The 19,701-nt window shown below is 41.5% G+C and overlaps 1 protein-coding gene across 1 annotated transcript in view; it reads right to left on the reverse strand.

The window, feature by feature from the left end:
• Positions 1–6,936, reverse strand: part of LOC111865662 (WD repeat-containing protein 11) — a 44,416-nt gene extending 37,480 nt beyond the window's left edge. Inside the window, exon 1 of the mRNA XM_033751906.1 lies at positions 6,865–6,936. The gene's annotated coding sequence lies outside the window, so the exon portion shown is untranslated. The remainder of the gene's footprint in view (positions 1–6,864) is intronic.
• Between the last annotated feature and the right edge of the window lie 12,765 nt (positions 6,937–19,701).

A 19,701-nucleotide genomic window follows, 5' to 3' on the forward strand; every position in this document is an offset into this window, starting at 1 on the left:
TGTTTTGCTAATCAGAGCTGCTGCAAACAGTAACGAAGTGTTAATAGAATGCAAAACAATTAGAGTAAATTTTAGTAGTTTCCCCTATACCTATAGCTTACAGCGTGTAATGTCTCACGAAGAGTAAACAACTGGCTGAATGCTAGATTTTCTCAGCAATGAATAGCACAAGGAGGGTTAATGGTGTGGCCACCTCATTCACCTGACCACACCCCCTAGTCTTCTTTTTCTGGGGATGCACGAAGAGCTTTCGTAGTTTGTGCGAAGGACACAGCGGATACGACTGAAATTCATAACCATGACGGTCTCATTAATGCATTTAAAAAACCGCTCAGCAAATCCGCTATTAAATGTTTGAAAATTCGTTCAACATACCCGAGTTGTTACATGTGGACAGACGGACGGACATTGTGAGATTATTATCCGCATTAACAATCAGGTTCCTTCCGTCAAATGTGACACTTTTTTAAGTTTTCCACCTCGTCACCACCTGCCTTACATGCTTCGGCTCACCACGGAGCCATCATCAGAGGCATTTATAGTAGAAAAAGAAATCACCAACACACAAAACTTCACTTTGTCCAAGATAGCCACGTTCCAGTTAATTAAAATAATTACAAATGGTAAAATTACCCAGAGTGTCGGTTCACTAAAAGTTTTTCACACACCACAGTAGCTTTCTTATTTGATTCGTCGTTAATTCTGTAAAATTATGTTTCGTTATTTGAAGTAAGAATTCTTAAAATCCCTAGAATTCTTTCCCGCTTGGCCCGATCTTTTTGCTTCGGGATGTTGTTGACGTGTGTTGTCTGTCGGTAGTTGATGTTGCTTGTCTGTGTGTTGTGATGCTTGTGTGGTGACGAGGTGGAAAACTTAAAAAAGTGTCACATTTGACGGAAGGAACCTGATTGTTAATTCGTTAGTGTGACGGACCAGAATGAAAGACCTTAAACTTATTATCCGCATGTTTGCAACATAATACTGGACGCCCCAAAATGAGAATACTCGTAGATTGCGACACACTTCTTTTTCAGCTTTTATAGACTCCAGTATCAACAGGTCGAGATAGAATTCTCTCCCGCAAAGTTTAATTGCAGAATGTACGTGCAACATGCGTGGTTGCATCTACAACGAAGCAAAGGAGAGTAGGGACAAATAAAATAGTTTCATTGCGAACATTTACCCCCCGCAAAAGCAATAAAAATAACAAATATGACGAATTGTAGCAAAAAGGCTGGTAGGATGCCTGATAGTCTGTTTCTCTCTCTTTCTTTACGTCTGCCTTTCTTTACAGTCCGAATACTTTTAAAAATGAAACAGTTGTTTCGAACTGATAAAGTGGAGAGGGGAGTCAAACCTCACAGTTTCGTTACCAAGGCTTGTACGCATGGGAACCCTAAAGGGCCGAATTTAAGGTTCCTCCATAAAACAGATATAGAATCCACAGATTTTAATGCGACATTTGCTTCCCTAAAATCATGAAAAGCTAGTTACTCGTTTAGTTATTACAAGAAACAAAAATAAAAATGCCGTAACCTACTTTTTTTTTTCTAGCAGAGGCATCCATACGTGTATTTGATTGTCCTGGGCCCCCCACAACAGTTAATTCGACCCTGGAACACTGCTTCTTGAACTCTGGTTCTACATTTTGGCAGTTCTCCGTTTCAGCTGTAGTGCAGAATACTGGAGCTACGGCGTGTAGTATAGGCGTGCTCTTGCGTCTAACGATGATACAATATAATCAGAAAGTGGTATCACCCATTTACCCAGTGCTGCGCTGTTAAAAGACTGAACTTCCCTTTTACGAGGAGCACGGTGTCGTCCACGTTAAAGCACACTCACTCACTTAACTCGTGGAGCTGAGCTCTTCTTGAGAAGCCGCCAATTATGCAGCTACTCAAGAACTTCCCAGCATTTTATGGAACCCGAAAGTTAATTACCGTGTTCACAAGAGCCCTCCACTGGTCCCTATCATCATCCAGATTAGTCTAATCCGTTTCACCCCATTTTATCGCTCTAATATCCAGTTTAATATTGTCCACTATCTACGTCTTGGTCTTTCCAGTGGGCATTTTCCTTCTGGCTTTCCCTCCAATAGCCTATATGCATTCCACTTCTTCCGCATTCTTGCTACATGCCCTGACAATTTCATTCTTCTCGACTTCATCATACCAATTATGCTTGGAGAAAAGTACTTGTCAGGTGGGTTCCTTTTCAACACGGCATGGCGCGTCCTCAGATTGCGAATGGAGGAGACGCCCTACAGCCTAAGCCCTGTAGCTACGAATATATTGAATAAGCAGTCGCGGACAGCCGACAAGGGGTGGTCCTCCAGCTTGGAGGTTGGGCGTGAGGCTAACAATTCCTTATCATAAGAAATAAGCTTATTACGAAAGCTTAAAGCACAACAATTTTAAATTCGAAAGGCAGGGTGAGACAGTCCACTTGATACGTCAGCCACTGCTGGGTCTATCGAATGAGCCCCGGAGTATGCAGCAACTGGAAGAATAAGAATTAGTAGGAAACCCCGAAGTACTTGAAGAAACCACCCCAGTGCTGCTTTGTCTACAACAAATTCCAAGTGACCTGACCTGGTATCGGACCCGAGCCGCCGTGGTGGGAAGCCCGCGACTAACAGCCTGATATATATGTAGAATGGCCAGCTTAAACCATGAAATCGTGTATGGTTTGTGATCCAGATTCAGAACGTACGAGTAGTATATTTAGCAGCAGTTCCTAAACAATCGTTTCGAACTTTCATTCATTCATTCATCAATGACTCTACAACCCTTTTTTGGACCCTGACCTCTTCTTCAGTTTCGCAATATTTTTTTACACAGACCGTAGGCCTCTTTGAACGAGTGATCAGCCCATCGCAAGGCCGCTACCTACATACAGGACAACACAAACGCAGATAAACGCACACAGACATACATGCCTCGAGTGGGATTCGAACCCACGATCCCAGCGTTCCAGCGAGCGAAGACAGTTCATGTCTTAGACCGCGCGGCTACGGTGATCGGCCTCATTTCGAACTTTCCTCAACAAAATCCCGCATTCGACTATGTTTCAGTATGGGAAACGTGCATACTGACGCAGGAAACTGCATGTGTTTAGTTTCTGACAGGCTGCACTACCAAAACTAATCTGGGCTTACTGTGCGGTGGGCTTAAATGTTATGGTTCTGTGGACCATGCCATAGCTCAGGGGGTTAGTAGCCGGCTTCCCACGGCGGCGGCCAGTGTACGAGCCCAGGTGAAGTCATACGGGATTCTTGGTGGACAAAGCGGCAAGGGGGCATGTTTTCTCCGAGTGCTTCGGTTGCCCTTGCCAATTCTCATTCCACCGACTGCTCCATTCTCATCATAATCAATATCCGGGGCTGGTACAATAGGCCAAGTAATGGCCGACGTGGTAAGTGAACTCGATATCACCCCACCGCAAGAAATACGATATTGTGACCCACCCACACCACATCGCTTCAATAGGGTTCAGGTATAGGTGGCAGACCGAAAGAATGTTGTGCGAGAGGCCTCCGAAATAGTTCTTATTTGAACTTTATAAACTAGTTGTTAGTGTGGGCAGGCAAGTTTATGTCAAACTGCATTCCTTAGATCCGAGAGAATGTGACAAGCCTTAATAACAATAACACAGCAATCTTCAGAAATGGATAAGGTGTTTCAAGGATTTTACAAAACGAAAAAACACATCAAGTCATCCCATTCCCCCAAATCGAAACATCAGAGTTCCTGCCGCTTGGGGCTTTACAGCGAAGACCACGGTACTTGTATCCGTCACTCACATAAATTCAAACGGCGACTGAAAACTGAATAATTCATTATCGTCCTGTCGCCCTATTTACTCTCTTGGGTTACAGTCAAAATACTGTCCGCACTGGCAGTTACGTGTGCATTTTCCAGTTTATAACGGTATAAAACTGTTTGAAATAATCGTCTTAGAAGAGAACTGCGAAACCGTCGTGTAGAAACAAATATATTACTGACGAAACAGTAACCGGTTTAACTGGTGTGCATGTGATGTTGTGGGGGGAGTCCCGTTCGATATCTGACCGGAAGTCTTACTGCGTTTAAATTTCCATAATTTTCCTCGTTCTCTCATTGAAAGAGCCTGTGTAATAACCTCTCCTGAAATGGGTCACGACACCTTCCCGATAGACCTACATTCCTCTTGGATTATCGTTCATGATTATGTATTATTTGTATGTGCACTAAGTGAATGTAAAATTTACCGAGGTGTGTAAATTTGTAAAGGATATACATGGAAAACACGTGTTCTCCGTTTGACGGTATTTGGCAGTCAACACAATAATAAAAATAAACCAATCGAGCTGCTCACAGTTGTTTTATTTGATAGTTACTACATGTTTCGATCCACATTTGGGACTATCTTCAGGCAGTCTCATCAAATACATCTCTCGTAACTGAACTGTGCTAATATGAATCCATATTAATGTTACTCATCACCAGGCCCCGAATTTTGATGACATGTCATCTTTTATTCCATGTATTCTATTCGACGCCCGTAAATATAACTCTCAATGAGGTTGCACTTAAATATAGGAATATACTGTATATGTACATTAGATAAGCGTTCCAACGCGGTAGAAAAATCGTAGTCAAATATTTGGCTTCAAATTCAATCATATATTGCTTAATTTTCAACATAAAAACGAGGACGAACTTAAAAGAGTAACGTTGTGTTCACAGTGTTAATAAAGATTAAAACATTTGAAAAAATAGATTTTCCATGACATGATATAGTTTTAGGTCTTATTTTAACTTTTAGACAATTTTTCTGTATTTTTCGGTCATTTTTATAGGTCTTTTCTTTTTTGTTGTTTCTTCTGTCATTTTTTTTAAATTAGTTCATCAAAATCCGGGCCCTGCTCATCACAATCATATAATACATGCAACCGTCAGGAAGTTAAAAAAAACTGATTTTAAAATGTTTCAAAAATTAAAATTTAAGTTTAAAATTATTTAAAATTCTCTTTCAGTTGAATGTAAAATTCTATGTTAGTTTTGTGTTTCTGTCCCGCACTGTGGGTTGTCCTTAGCCCGGTGTTGCTGCTCTACTGCATATTATAGAAGCTATTCAGGATAATGCGGCTCTGGTCTAGAAAACTGAGATTAACGGACTTGGGGATCCGTTACGCTGACCACGTGACCTCTATCCGCAAAAGTTGGCACTAACTTCGCCGACAAGCGGCGGTCGCTCGGTCGATATAGTTCGCTTGCGGATTACAGGCCACGGAGCTCGTTTTGTTTTCTTATATTACCATTAAAGAAGCTACGACATTCATTTCACAGTCACGCTGCAGGAGATAGGTTTCTTAGATAAAAGAATAACGCACATAGCCTCCACCACGCAGGGGTGCCAACATGTGGAACTGAATTTTTTTATTACTAGTGGGGTGGGAGTAGGTCCCTTGTACTGCCGCCACTTCTGGTCTATTGTACCAGCCCCAGGTGAGGGTGATTGTGGAGCAATTGGGGGAATGAAGATTGGCAGGGGAAACCAAAGTATTCGGAGAAAAACTGCCCCAGCACCACTTTGTCCACCACAAATCCCACTTGACCAGACCCCGAGATCGAACCCGGGCCACCGCGGTGGGAAGCCAGCGACTAACCGCTTGAGCTACGGCGCGGCCTGAACTGCATATTTATGAAGGCCGTATAATAAGGTCCTTTTTGAGGTTAATAAGAAACAGTCTTTCGGGCTTTTAGATGCCTTCTCATTAGCCTTCTTCATCTAGGTTTTATTTCTGTAATTCTTTCAGCTCATCTTCCGAATTTCTTCAATAGCTTCATCTAATTTTGTAAATATTATTTCACTAAGTGCGGCCCGCGGCCCATCTTGTCAGGTTCCACTTCAACGCCGTGATTTACTCACACTCAGACCTGTTGGCTACAGATTCTCCTTCAATCGATTGAAGCGTCCATCGTTTTTTGAACCGATAACTTTGTTTGTGTTAAGTTGCCACTACTGCGGTAATGAAAACGCTCGCCCGGGGGTTCCTCGTTCAGCCTCCCGCCGACATCACGCGCTTCGTCCATCACGTCCCGCTGAGTTTCTGAAATTGCCTACATTCCTCTATATTTTCTTGCTACTTTATTTTGTATTTCTCTCAGAATTAATGGCAAGGAATATTAAAACACTTTATGTATTGTCTGTGATTACAATCCTCAAGTAAAAATAAATTAATTTTCAAAGGCCGACACAGAAAAAATATTCTATCAATGGAATGAAACTAACATTTTTGGTGACTGGATTAATTCTTGCATCCTTTGCTTTGTCCTTCCTACAGTTTTCTCTCTTTATCTATCTCTCATCTACCCATTAGTATCTTTCTTTACCTGTTCATACTTTTTCTTTCTTACTTTGAGAGTATTTATTTATCTTTTCTCTTATTCTTTCAGTCTTTCTTTCCTTCTTTCAGGCTTTCTCTCGCCCTTCCTTTATTGGCTCTTCCAACATTTCTCTAGATCCTCTGCAAAGTAACACAAAACCAGAACTAACTTCATTTAATACAGCTACCGGAGAGATGAAAAGTTTCTTTTTCGAACAAAATACGTTTCACATATGGCACTCGCTCTCAGTTGTATAGACCTACTACAATCTGCTTGTTGTTATTTTTTTAACTTTGGCATAAATACGAGCGTCTGTAACCTTCCGCGGAATATTCGATTGACTGATTCCCTAGCACGCACTAGTCACTTCCAAGCCGAGACTAGTGGAATCGGCTTCAGAGGAAACGTGACTCGTGGGCATAAATCTATCTCCATCTGAGGCACAGATATCCAATGTCTGAGTTGAGAATCACACAACTACAAATTTACTTACGCTTATGATGTTATACGAGTAGATTGCATTATTCTTGGACAGAGAATGGATGCCTTCTATATCTTCCCTCCACCCCCATCTCCGCATAAGCTAAAATTGTAGCGTCTACCACAGCGACGGTCAAGCACATGCAATTGCTAATATCAGGGCGGAACGTAATAAGTGAGCAGACTGCCGGCAGGTGGGAGCAGCAGTGCGGCGCCAGAAAAATTCCCATGCGTATCAACATAATGATAGCCAACAATTTAGATCTGATAATTAGTATCGTGTGCTAGTTATACTGAGGATCAAAGAGGCTTAAACTTCAATCTTACCACCTAATTTCAGCAAGTTTTGAGGAAACGAATTATGCCGTAAACTGAATGCCATTTAATTTGATTTGTGTTTCGTGAAAGACACGATTCGAAGTGCGTGGGAGTGATTGTTTCTTCTCGCAAATTCTTCTCGTACCATTTCCTTTACTCCCTTTAAAGTGACTTCAAATAGGATATTACTTCTTCCCTGTCCTTGCCGAGTCATAGGATATAACCGGTATAAATGATACGGAGTCGTAACAAACTTGTCAGTTAAACACACATCTTGACTGCTTGTAACTTCAGCATTTATATATTTTGATGCCTTCGAGAAATATGCTTGTACTTGTGAGGTTACTAGAACATATGCTGGCTGAGATGCAGAATAATCCATCAAATTTACTTCGCATTAGGGAACAGGGATAAACAGTAGGATTACGGGAAAACTTATTAATAATTTAAGCTGTCATTTACTGGTATATACTTTAAAAAAGTTATTTTTAGGATTCGAAGTCATCCCTGCGGTGATTATGAAGAGTTTTCTCTTCTTGGATATAATGCTGTGTAGTCCGTTAAAAGTCAACACACATTTCGGAACAACATGTCACCACCATCTTCAGAATATTATTTTTCAGCATCCTGTTGCATTAAATCATCACTCGTGCAGTTTCTCTCCCGTCTATAGTGCAACATACTTTCTATTTTAGATGACATCAACTTACGTTCAACTCACTAAAATATCAATTAAAATGTTCTTAAAATGTAATTCAAATATATATAATAAGGTAAAGTTATCCCTGTAACAGGCTGTGGAGGCCCATAGGGTTGTGAGAGGCCAAGGCTCCCACAATCGGCTCACAGATGGCGGTAAGTCTGTCAGCCTTACACGCCGGCCGCCATTTACCCTTTAGGAAGATTCCTGGTACTCATTAGTGTTGCAAGCTGAGTCGATCAAAGGGCCTTAATGCGGCTAGAAGGATTAGGTAAATTGAAAAAAACCACCTTATCGGGACTCGAACTCTTGACCTTTCGGCGTGTAGCATAGTACCTCGATTAACTACGCTATAATATGTGGCTACATATTTCGGCCTCACAGGGCCATATTCAGGCCTTTCATGGTCGAAAGATAAACCGAGTAAGAAACCAATGTGAAAGCAGGTGGCAAGCAGAGAGTTATATACCCCTTCAAGTTATTTTAACATATATCTGAACTTATACTTAGAAATAATGTGGTATTATAAAGCAGAAATTGTGTTGAATTTTATGCGCATTCTAAGCGCTTTCAGGAGCCTTCAGGAATATCCCTAACTTAGCCAATCACACTTGGAAGAAAAGCATCACGTACTCGTAGGTTCTAATCCTATCACAAAGCTGCGTCTCTCCCACGTCTGAAACAGATCGTGTGTGCATGGGAAAAATCTATACCACGCACAGCCGAAGTTACCAAATCTTGCCACTGAGGATTCTGTGGCAGCAGACGTATGTAAGAGTCCAGACAGAAAATTCTGTAAGGGACATACTGGACAGAATACAAGTTTGGAGGTGTTCCAAATAGCAAATATGAAGATATATAACAAAAATATGGCACGATATTGATTTAAAACATTAATTTGATTTCAAATCTTCTGTATCTCGTACAATAATTAGCAAACAAAAACAAATTCCGTGGTTTTAGTCCGCAAGCGAACTATACCGACAGAGCGACCGCCGCTTGTCGGCGAAATTAGTGCCAACTTTTGCGGATAGTGGGTGTCGCGTGGTTAGCGCAACGAATCCCCACGGCCATTAATCTCGGTTTTATAGACCGGAGCCGCTACTTCCTTGAAATAGCTCCTCAGTTATCCCCACGAGGCTGAGTGCACCCCGTTCCAGACCCACTGCTTCCCAGAAAATCTGGTAGCGCAGGGAATCGTACCCGGGCCTCTGGATCTGTAGCCAGGAACTCTGACCACTAGACCACAGAGGTTGTCACAAAAATTCGCAGATAATATAATGAACTGGGAATTTAGTTTTCATCTTTTACATTTATTTAAAAACATGACTGGTTCTGGTACCAGATTCCAAACCAAACGGCAATATGGTTGGCATTCCGAAAGTAAATTTGGCTTAATGAACACAGGGTGCAGTGTCCTCTCTCTATGCAACCTGTCAGCACTGAAATGTTTTAGGAACTTAATAAATTAACGGCCGTGGGGATTCGTTGCTCTGACCAAGCGACACCCTCTATCCGCTGAAAGGTGGCACTAACTTCGCCGACAAGCGGCGGTCGCTCGGTCGGTATAGTTCGCTACGGACTCAAGCTACGAAGTTTAGTTTTTCTTAGTAAGAGGCCGTGCCATATTTCAGACGGTTTGTACCCGGTTTTCGCCGCGGCGGCCAGGGTTAGATTCAAGGTCAATTCATGCGGGATTTGTTGTGGACAAAGTGATTCTGGGACAGGTTTTCTCCGAGTATTTTGGTTTACCGTCAAAATCCTCATTCCACCAGAGTCCCCATGCTCATCCATAATCCCGGGCTGGTACAAAGGGCCAATTAATGGCCGACAAATGGACTCAGTCTCAACCCACCCCACGAAGACTTAGAAAAAACTACTAAGATTCTTTCACATTCCTGCGGAGCTCCTATTAAAATCGATTTCTCCTTCTGTCTGTAGGCCTAAGCGTGAAATAACTTAAGCATGGCTGTACGGATGTTTATCATATTTGATATTTGGGAGTTTCTTTAGTAATTTTTTTCCTATACATTTACATTTTGGTTAAACGCGAACAAAAATAACGGATCCGTTACCGTGATATACCGACAGAGCGACCGCTGCTTGTCAGCGAAGTTAGTGCCAACTTTGGCAGATAGAGGGTGTCGCGTGGTCAACGTAACGGATTCCCATGGCCATTAATCTCAGTTTTCTATAGTTCGCTTGCGGACTAAAGACCAAGGAGTTTTCGTATTTTCTTTTCGTTACAGTAATATCCAAATGCGTTTCTGAGCGAACATCGGCGCCATTAACACTGCGACTGGTAGTCGAGGGAAGCCGATGCAGATGTGGGAAAACTTCTGAACTGCAGCACAAAGAGTTCAGCCAGTCACTTGTCAGAAGCAAATATTTGTCACCTCAGCTATAGTAAACTAAACACCTTCATCACATTTGGTTTAAAGTAACATTTTGATACGAATGTCGAAAAAGTTCCTCCGCGATGCTTGATCAATAGGCCCATTTGATCTGATTCCTGGGATATTGCATTACTTAACTATGTGAGCGCTAGCAACATGTTGCTTGTCACTTCTGTGCTGCCAGGAAGAGTAATATTTTAGGGATTTCGTCACTCCCGCGGTCTATGCTTTATACTGGACATGTGTTTCTTTAACAACGAAGAATCTATAAATAGATTTTCTGTCTACTTTTATTCGGACTGGTTTTACTATGCTTACATCAACAGGACACTTAACTGCATTGTCAGTTACAAAAGTACATTACTTTAAAAGGTATTAGAGTGAATTCAAAAGGTAAATTATAGGAAAAAATACTGGCCTACTTTAATATTCAGCCCCTTAATTTCCTTCCCAACGTACCAACCGTTAGAACATCGACAGCTTAATTTTCGTAGGCCACTCTTGTCTGTCCAGACCCGACTGAAGAAAGCGCACTTACTTAACTGAGTAAGTTAAAGTTAAGCACAAACCTTGAAGGTGATTAAACAGGAGAACTACAAAATGAGACAAATATTTGATAAGACGGCTATTAATTGCGTTAACTTCACGTGCTGAAACGAAGCTAGATGCCAGGTCGAGCCTGTTGGACAAGATGACGAAGTTTCATTTTGCTCGCAAAATGCGGCTTACCATTCTACTCTTAAGAAAACCATAAAACATAACGCTCGAAATTACTTAGTATTTTTATTTTTGGACTTTCCCCATCAGCAGGCATGTTTCGGAAACTGGATTTGTTTCCGGCCTCAGGTGAAAGCATGGCAAACGCCTACCTTCTTAGGTTTATTAGAAATACAGTAAAACTTGGTTATAGCAACATCGGTTTCCACGACACCTTGTCTATTGCGTCAAATATTCAATGGTACGAACTAATTCCTCATAAAGCAACTGTTTTTATACCTTGCTTAGTACGACATGCACAAATGCATCAACCTCGTATGTAACGTCATTTTCATTCCTGAATTTCTCTGATATCGTGGGAAAGTTCGATGTGTCTGCCCATCCTCACTTTCTCTACTTGCTGACNCGAAAACATGGCAATGAAAAGGAAAGTTTTAAGCATTGAAGAGAAAGTTAAAGTGATTCGTGAAATATTGTGTGTATTGCCAGTGAAAAGCGCTGTAATATGTCTTTGATATTATACATTTGGGCAATTCCACGTTAATGTTACGTTAGTCTGTACTTAACTACGTATTTCACTAAAAAATGCAACATTTTAACTCCGTTTTTGGTAGATTTTTACGTGATTAACATAAGGCTACGGTGGAAGTGCCCATTTCGGTTACAACGACATTCGTTTATAACGACACTATTTTTAGGTCCCTTTGATGACGTTATAACCAAGTTCTACTGTATATGATCTCAGTCAGAAACATTATGTTATTTAGAATACCAGTCGATGAACGAAGAACAAAAAATCAGACGCCCTGAGAGCTATACACCATCGTCAAAACCCTTTAGAACTGACATAAAATGTAAGTTTCAGTATTTGTTGAGGCATAATTTAAACCGTACATTAGTAAGTGGTTTTGTTTCTGGCGAGTGAGTGCAAACAATATGTAAGTTTCGTGTTTGCAAAACCCACATTTTCACCAACATGTTTTCAAATTATAACTCCTGTCCATTATCTTTGTAAACAGATCTTTTTTTATATTGTCGCCTTAGTTCTTAATGGCTCTATCTCCACATTTTGTGGGACAGAGAAAAGGAGGGCATCATGCTTGAAATATGAACAGTTGAACACAGAAGACTGAACAAAATTGGTCAATTTCCAAATTTTTATTGTGGTTTCTCTCGGGTTAATAACGGATTACAGCCTTTAATGCCCTAAAATATAATGAATTTGTAACCTACAAAATAATGAAAACTGGAGATAGAACCATTAAGAACTAAGGCTACGATACACAGGCTATTTTCCTATAGAGTTATTACTTTTAACATGAGTTGGAAAGTTCACTCCAATTTGGATTAAACTTACGCATAACTGATTTTCAGACTCAACTCAACCTCCTGACCCTGTTAGGTAAGATAAAATTGTCCCTGAGCTTAATTAATTAAGCACAAAGCCATGAAGGCGTATGGAGAGTGAATGTATAGATCCATATTTTCTTTCCCTCTGCACTAGCTGGAGGTGAGTGGTCAGCTTCACGCCACGGCAGCTTTACCCTTGGGGAAAGAGCCTCCGGTACCCATTGGATATGAGGTTGGGTCGACCTCAGAGCTGGTCTGAACGATTTGGAGAAAATTCTTGACCTTACCGGAACTAGAACTCCGACCTCTTAGTCCTCCAAACCGTAACCAGTCGCTATACCGACTGAGCTATCCCGGCATTAAATCTGGTTAAGTGGTGGAAAATGTCAGGGACTGCAGAAGGAACATTTTCGTGCAATAGGAAGACAACCAATCTTGCTATGCTTCAAATTGCATTGATTTTAGCCCAGCATCTAAAAATGTTAACTCTGCTGACACATGTTATGAACATGTGCTAAGCACCAGCCTGTGTATCGGTTGGGCGTACCTGACGGCAGAAACATGTTGCACTATGCAGTGTCAACAAGCGTATTGTGATAGTGCGTATGACTAGATAAAATCAAGCAAGTTTAGAAAATCACACAAGTGTTGCATACAGAAGGAGGGGGAAAGCAACATAAATGTACTGATATTTAAAACTGAGTTACAATAGCGGAGTCATTGTAGCATTGGCCAAGTACTGCATGACCGTGGTTCAATTCCAGGTATGTGCAGTGACTTTTATCTACGCCATCACGCCAAGATCGGCCCTTGGGTTTCCCCCAGCGTCCTATATAGCGTTTTCCCTGAGGATAGAGCGACAGGAACGTAAAGCTCGCTATTTTCCTCCATCCAATCATAATCTGTACTGCATAAGGCCTTAATCACAGAAACGGGCCGCTAAATTGAGTAATTGATTTTATAAGAAATAAATTACGATCTACATGAATAGCTCCAATAGTAATTAATGGTTTAAGGCAAGTTGCAATTGTTCAGTAGTAACCGCTGTCAAAAGGGCTCTTCTGTCTTGCGTAAACCTCCTTGTTTTTATCATCACTTCTTCTCCACATGTTATTCATCCCTTTGGTATCCCCAAAGCTTTTCCCAGTGTATTCCCTCCTGCAGTTTCGGAAGAGGTGGTAATAGAACCAAAATCTCCGGGAGGGTCCCCTTAACCACATTGGTTGCCGTGAGAATCCAGTTAGCGGTACCCTGCACAGGAGAACAACTTGAATTCGATTAGTTCTGCCGCCCCATGCACACTTGGGTCTCGAAATGGAAAGACAGCAAAACCATAAAATATACAGAAATGTAACCTCTTCTTTTCCGATTTTGTTTTTAAGTTGCCAGGAAATTATTTCACATTGTAATTATGTAATTTTACTTTTCTAGTTACAGGATTCGGACGGTCACGGTAGCCGAGCGGTCTAAGGCATGTACTGTCTTCGCTCGCTTGGAAACCGGGATCGTGGGTTCGAATCCCACTCAAGGCATGGATGTCTAGTTTGTGTGTGTGCGTTTTTCTGTGTTTGTGTACAGGTAGAGGCCTTGCGACGAGCTGATCACCCGCCCAAGGAGTCCTACCGAATGTGTAATATCTAGAAAAGCCGAAGTGAACGGAGAAGTTCATGGAGGTAGGCGCACTGGGGCTGTAGTGTCAAGGAAAAAAAAGTTACAGCATTCACCAAGATGAGACTGTTCCCTTCTTCTTTCTTTCTTTTTCTTCTTCTTCTTGGGGGTCATTGCTTAACGGGTTTAACGTTCTTATTCTCCAGCCTTCCAGCCTTGTCTCCCAAACCTCTGTCTCCCACAATTAACTTAATTTCTATATTCCACTTACAGGTAGATTATGATCTAAAGAAACATTTCCAAAAATGGGAGCAGTGGTCCATTAGCGGGACATGGAACCTTTTTTTTTTCCAGGGCTGCCAAAAAATAGGATTTCCAGGAGGCTCTCATATAATGTCCCTGAATTTAAATTTCCAACTCTGATTTTCTTGCAGACAGCAAGAAAACATTTGTATTTAGCAGCTAATAATGCAACGTCACATGCAAGGTCACAGCCATCCCCTGGCATCCACCCACTGTGCAACCATTCTGCTGGGAAAACTGACGTCCTTGAGTCTTGTCAATTAAGAAAATGTCAAGAACACTTTGTTAATTATAATCATGACTACAACAGAAAAATTGTTTTAAAACAGACCGTGCGATCTAATAGACTGCTGTCAGTATTGAAATTAGCGGTCTGTCGCTTAATAGCAACAATTCCTACCCAATGACATATGTCAGTCCCATTACTGCCACATCTGGTCCTACGTGAACAATCCGAACTTTATGGGCCGGCACATCAGCGCCAGTTGTACGAATATTAGGAACGAAAGCTCGCCACTCTGCCCTGTTCTGAGCCAGATGAATCAATCCCGCGTCCTTTCATCCTATTTCTCTAAGTTCCATGCCAATAGCATCCTCCCATCTAGGTCTAGGTCTCTCAAATTTCTCTTCTCTTCAGTTTAAGTTTGTTATTTAACAACGCTGTCAGTATAGAAAATATATATAGCATGGATATGACGATGGACCGCTTCTGTGGTCAAGTGGTCAGAGTTCCTGCCTACAGATCCAGAGGTCCCGGTCTCAATTCCGGGGCGTTACCAGATTTCCTGAGAAGTAGTGTGTCTGGAACAGGGCCCACTCAACCTCGTGAGCATAATTGAGGAGCTATTTGAATGGAAAAGTAGCAGCTCCATTGGGATTCGTTGCGCTGACCACGCCACACCCTCTATCCGCTAAAGTTGGAACTAACTTCGCCGAAAAGCGGCGGTCGCTCGGTCGCTATAGTTTGCTTGCGGACTAAAGCCATGGAGTTTGCTTGTTGATATGAAGATGAATAAATGTGGAGCAGTCTGTGGAATTGGCAGGGGAAACTGAAGCACTAGGAGAAAGCCTGCCCCAGTGTCGCTTCATCCACTACAAATTCGAATTATCTTGATATGGGATCGAAACCTTCTCGTTGGGAAGCCGGCGACTAATGACCTGAGCTATGGTACGTCCATCTCTTTTCTTTTCCTCGGATTCTGAAAAACGCTCTGTGCATCTTTCATCTCTCTACTGGATAATAAGTAGCTGCCCCCCTGAACCTCTGATATCCTAATATTGTTTGGTGAGGAGTTAAAATCATGACGCTCCTCAATATGTGACCTCTCTTTCTAAAATACAAATATCTTCCCCACCACCTGCTGTCACGCCACCCCCCCCCCAGGGGGACATGGAGATAAATGTGTACTTCTCCGAGCTACGGCTTTGTTTCCAGCACTTCTCTTTCCCAGGTTGCACTTCTGATGAATATGGAGCTATTCCTTGGCCTTCATACAAGTAGCGTGGATTCAGAGGTTACCATATTTTAAAGGAACGTTAGTTGACAATGAATGCATTTCCATTTCTTGTCAGCTTTCAATAAGCAAGAAAAGCAGAATACATTTATTTTCTCACCAGAAAAAATACATGCACGTGCAATGTTTCCCCAAACGAGGATGTGCACACCGAGACATGCTGTTACGGAATCACGACATTGTAATCAATAGGTTACATCTGCTGTGAATGGAAAGGCAATACTTGAGCGTACGCTATTTTCACAATACGAGATAATATTGTGACGCATACCTATTGCTAGGCAACGACCCGGTAAACAACTTCCTGCTTAAGCACGTGATAACAATAAAGTGTCCAGTGCTAGGCAATATATCGGTGAACACGCCTGGTCAACAATAAACGATTTATGTTGCTGAGTACTGGACGAGTTTTCTAGGTGGTCCGTGCCGAAATGTTATAGGGGACAAAGAATGTTGTTTGTAGTCTCGTAGAGTGAGAAGGAGAAAGAAGAGGGGTCTCGGCAGTCAAGGAAGAAGGGATCGGCTGAAGATTGGCTGTGAGCTGTTGTAACTAACTGTAACTGTAAAGAAATTCAAATAAATCCAATCACACTGTAATCCAGAACCCCTTATTATTCGTCACGGAACCCCAAACATTTGACATTAGTATTTAAATGGATCGTGAATAAGTAGGGTATGGAATGAAGTCAACTGACTTAGTCACAGGCTCTAATGAATTTAGTAATAAATTTTTCGGGTGCTATAAAATTTCGAGCTTTTTAACAGCTCAACGACTGTTGGATTTTATAGAAGACTTCTGCTCAATAAAGTGAACCAATTTAACTTTTAATTTAAATTGCTTGATGTGTTTATTTACTTTTATTTGTCGTTTATTTTACAATGCTGTCGATATGTCAGACTATACGGCGCCGACATTTGATGTGACATGAGGTGTGAACAATCGACGTACTCGAGCCTGTTCCAAACCCGGCAACCGATAATCGTATCAACAACTCAGAACAATGCAAATTTAAATGTATTTCACGATACAAAATCTAATACGTGGGAGCACTGAAAGGGTGCTATGTGATGTAACAGCTCTCTCTAACGCAGTTCGCTTCAAGTCGATAGGGACTATTCAAGACTGGGATTTCTTAGATGAATGACGTACTTAGGCGCTAGTCTGTCAGCATGGATACCAAAATATGAAACAGCTAAAGCGTTAGCAACGAGGCAGTCTTGTTTTCTGTTCCTTTCAACATAACTCAGTAAGAAAACCCAATGCCGTACACCACATCTAATCCACCTGAACTGATTTTAATACTGTAAAGAACCATGCAGTTTAAACCGAATGACATTTTATAACAGAATTAACCACTCTGTGTAACATAAGTGATTCTGAAACGCTAGTCATCACGAAGTAAATGTCCCATCTTCGGTTCCTCAGGATGCTTTTTCTTTTGGGGGCGGGGGAGGGGTAGAAACAGCAATGCAGTCGTAAACTTTGACGCTGAATTTAATTTCCTTGCTCTGTATCCCGCCCCGGCCCCTAACTGGAAGACCGAGTATACACGTATAACAATACGCTGCGTGGTCAGGGGTAGTACACATCTCAGAGAGCTGGATAATGAATACAAAGCAATGGTAGAATGATGATGTCCGCCTCCGTGGTCTAGTGGTCAAAGTTCCTGGCTACAGATCCAGAGGTAACAAGTTCGATTCCCGGGGCTACCAAATTTTCTGAGATGTAGTGGGTCTGGAACGGGATCCACTCAGCCTTGTGAGGATAATTGAGGAGCTACTTGAATGGAAAAGTAGCGACTCCGATCTAGAAAACCGAGGTTAACGGCCGTGGGGATTCGTTGTGCTGACAACACGACACCCTCTATCCGCTAAAGTTGGGACTAACTTCGACGATAAGCGGCGGTCGCTCGGTAGGTATAGTTCGTTTACGGACTACAGACAACGCAGTTTTCTTTTTTTTCAATTTGGTAGAATGATGACAAGGAGGATTAAAGTTGGAGACTAGGAGAAAAACATGCTTAAGTGTCACTTCGCCCACCACGAAATTCACACGAAGTAAGCAAGGACTGAATCCGAAACTATTGGAGAATGGAAGAGTTGTATCATCTAGGATTTAACGCCATGTATTCTGTTTAAAGTCAGCGGACGTTTCGGAGGAACACATCGCCTCCTTCTTCAGGGTCGAAGAGTAAGTCGAGAAAAAAACAGCTTTGCTTGGCACCTGAGGTTGATCTAGAAGTAAACACAGAGAAAACTAAGTATAGGTTACTGTCTCGTCACCAAAATGCAGGACAAAATCATGACATAAAGATAGGAAACAGATGTTTTGAAAATGTGGCACAGTTCAGATATTTGGGAACAACGATAACAGATTGAAACGTGATTCAGGAGGAAATTAAGAGGAGATTGAACTCGGGTAATGCTTGCTACCATTCAGTCAAGAACCTTTTGTCTTCTCGTCTGCTGTCCAAAACATAAAAATTAGAATATACATAACAATAATTTTGCCTGTGGGTCTGTATGTGTGTGAAACTTGGTCTCTGACATTAAGGGTGGAAGATAGACGGAGGGTGTTTGAGAACAGGGTGTTAAGGAAAATATTTGGACCGAAGAAGGATGAAGTCACAGGAAGTTGGCGAAAACTGCATAATGAGAAGCTTCATAGCTTGTACTTTTCTCCAAGTATAATTAGAATGAGCAAGTCAAGGAGGATGAGGTGGGCAGGTCATGTAGCACGAGACTTGAAAACAACAGGACTCTTTCCATACGTTTACGTTAAATAATGAAATTATGAAACCAAGGCTACGAGTACACTTGATTATAACAGTTTACATGTTGAACTTCTTCTTGATAATGAATCTCTCACTGTATTTCTCCTGGTTCTCGGACTGGTTTCTAGTCTCTAGTCTTCTGCTACTTAGTACGACTCATGGCTTCTCAGCTACGACAGCTTCATTGTTCTGTATGGCATTCCTTTCCTTTCATAATTTCGGGAGAACCGGATAGAAATCACCGCCTTCAACGATTCTATAATCTCATCGAGAATGCGTTGGGCTGGAACGGTTTTAGCTAAATTTTATGTAGCAATGGCCGTCTCTGCTTACTTCACTATTCCAGATTTCAGACGTCATGTCACAATATAAATTTCGCGCTATCGCCATGTTCCTTCACATTGTACAAAATAAATGAATAGATAAAATTTACAAATTTCTTCTGTGATCTCATTACACAAAATTTCAGTAGCTTACATTCAGAGGCGCCACTATTGTTTCCACACTGGCAATCGATACGGTCATCACACTGATGTTAGTGATGGTACGAAATCAAAAAGTATAAAAGTGACATCCATTGTCATGATGTTAATACAAAATATCACGAAAAATCTCGAATTATTCAAAATTCATTACAGGGTTATGAGACCCATGAACATAGTGAAACATATGTCTATCTTTCCTTGTACGAAGAGTGATCCGGCAACCTTTGCCAAGCTGGCATGTATCGTCTGCTTCTGAAATGCGGTACGGTGTATTGTATTGGTCTGCAATTGATAACATGGCTTAAACTTGCCTTCAGTTTCATACGGCCATGTGTGTTCGAGGTGCATGATACTGGCAGCTGCACAGGTCACTGTTATAGAAAAATATGATGCTTTTTAAAGTGTCGCTGGAGTCAACAAAATAGAGAAGAGTCCCCAACCCTACTCAGCAGGATACATATTTCAGCTTATCGTATTTCACGCTGAAAACAATCACCCAACCGACAATCTCATTACACGACAAGCCATTTTCAGACTGTAATGGCGCAAGGGTTATGTACAAGTAGATATGTTTTTTGGGGTAAATTTGGAATAAGTGTATCTAGACTTTAAGATTAAGAAACAGAAATGATGAAACGTACCAGGAAGCTTGAGTTTGCAAAGAAGTGTAACAGGCAATAGCTTA

The sequence above is a fragment of the Cryptotermes secundus genome, unplaced genomic scaffold (assembly GCF_002891405.2).
Source record: "Cryptotermes secundus unplaced genomic scaffold, Csec_1.0 scaffold19, whole genome shotgun sequence".
In the NCBI taxonomy this organism is placed as follows: domain Eukaryota; kingdom Metazoa; phylum Arthropoda; class Insecta; order Blattodea; family Kalotermitidae; genus Cryptotermes; species Cryptotermes secundus.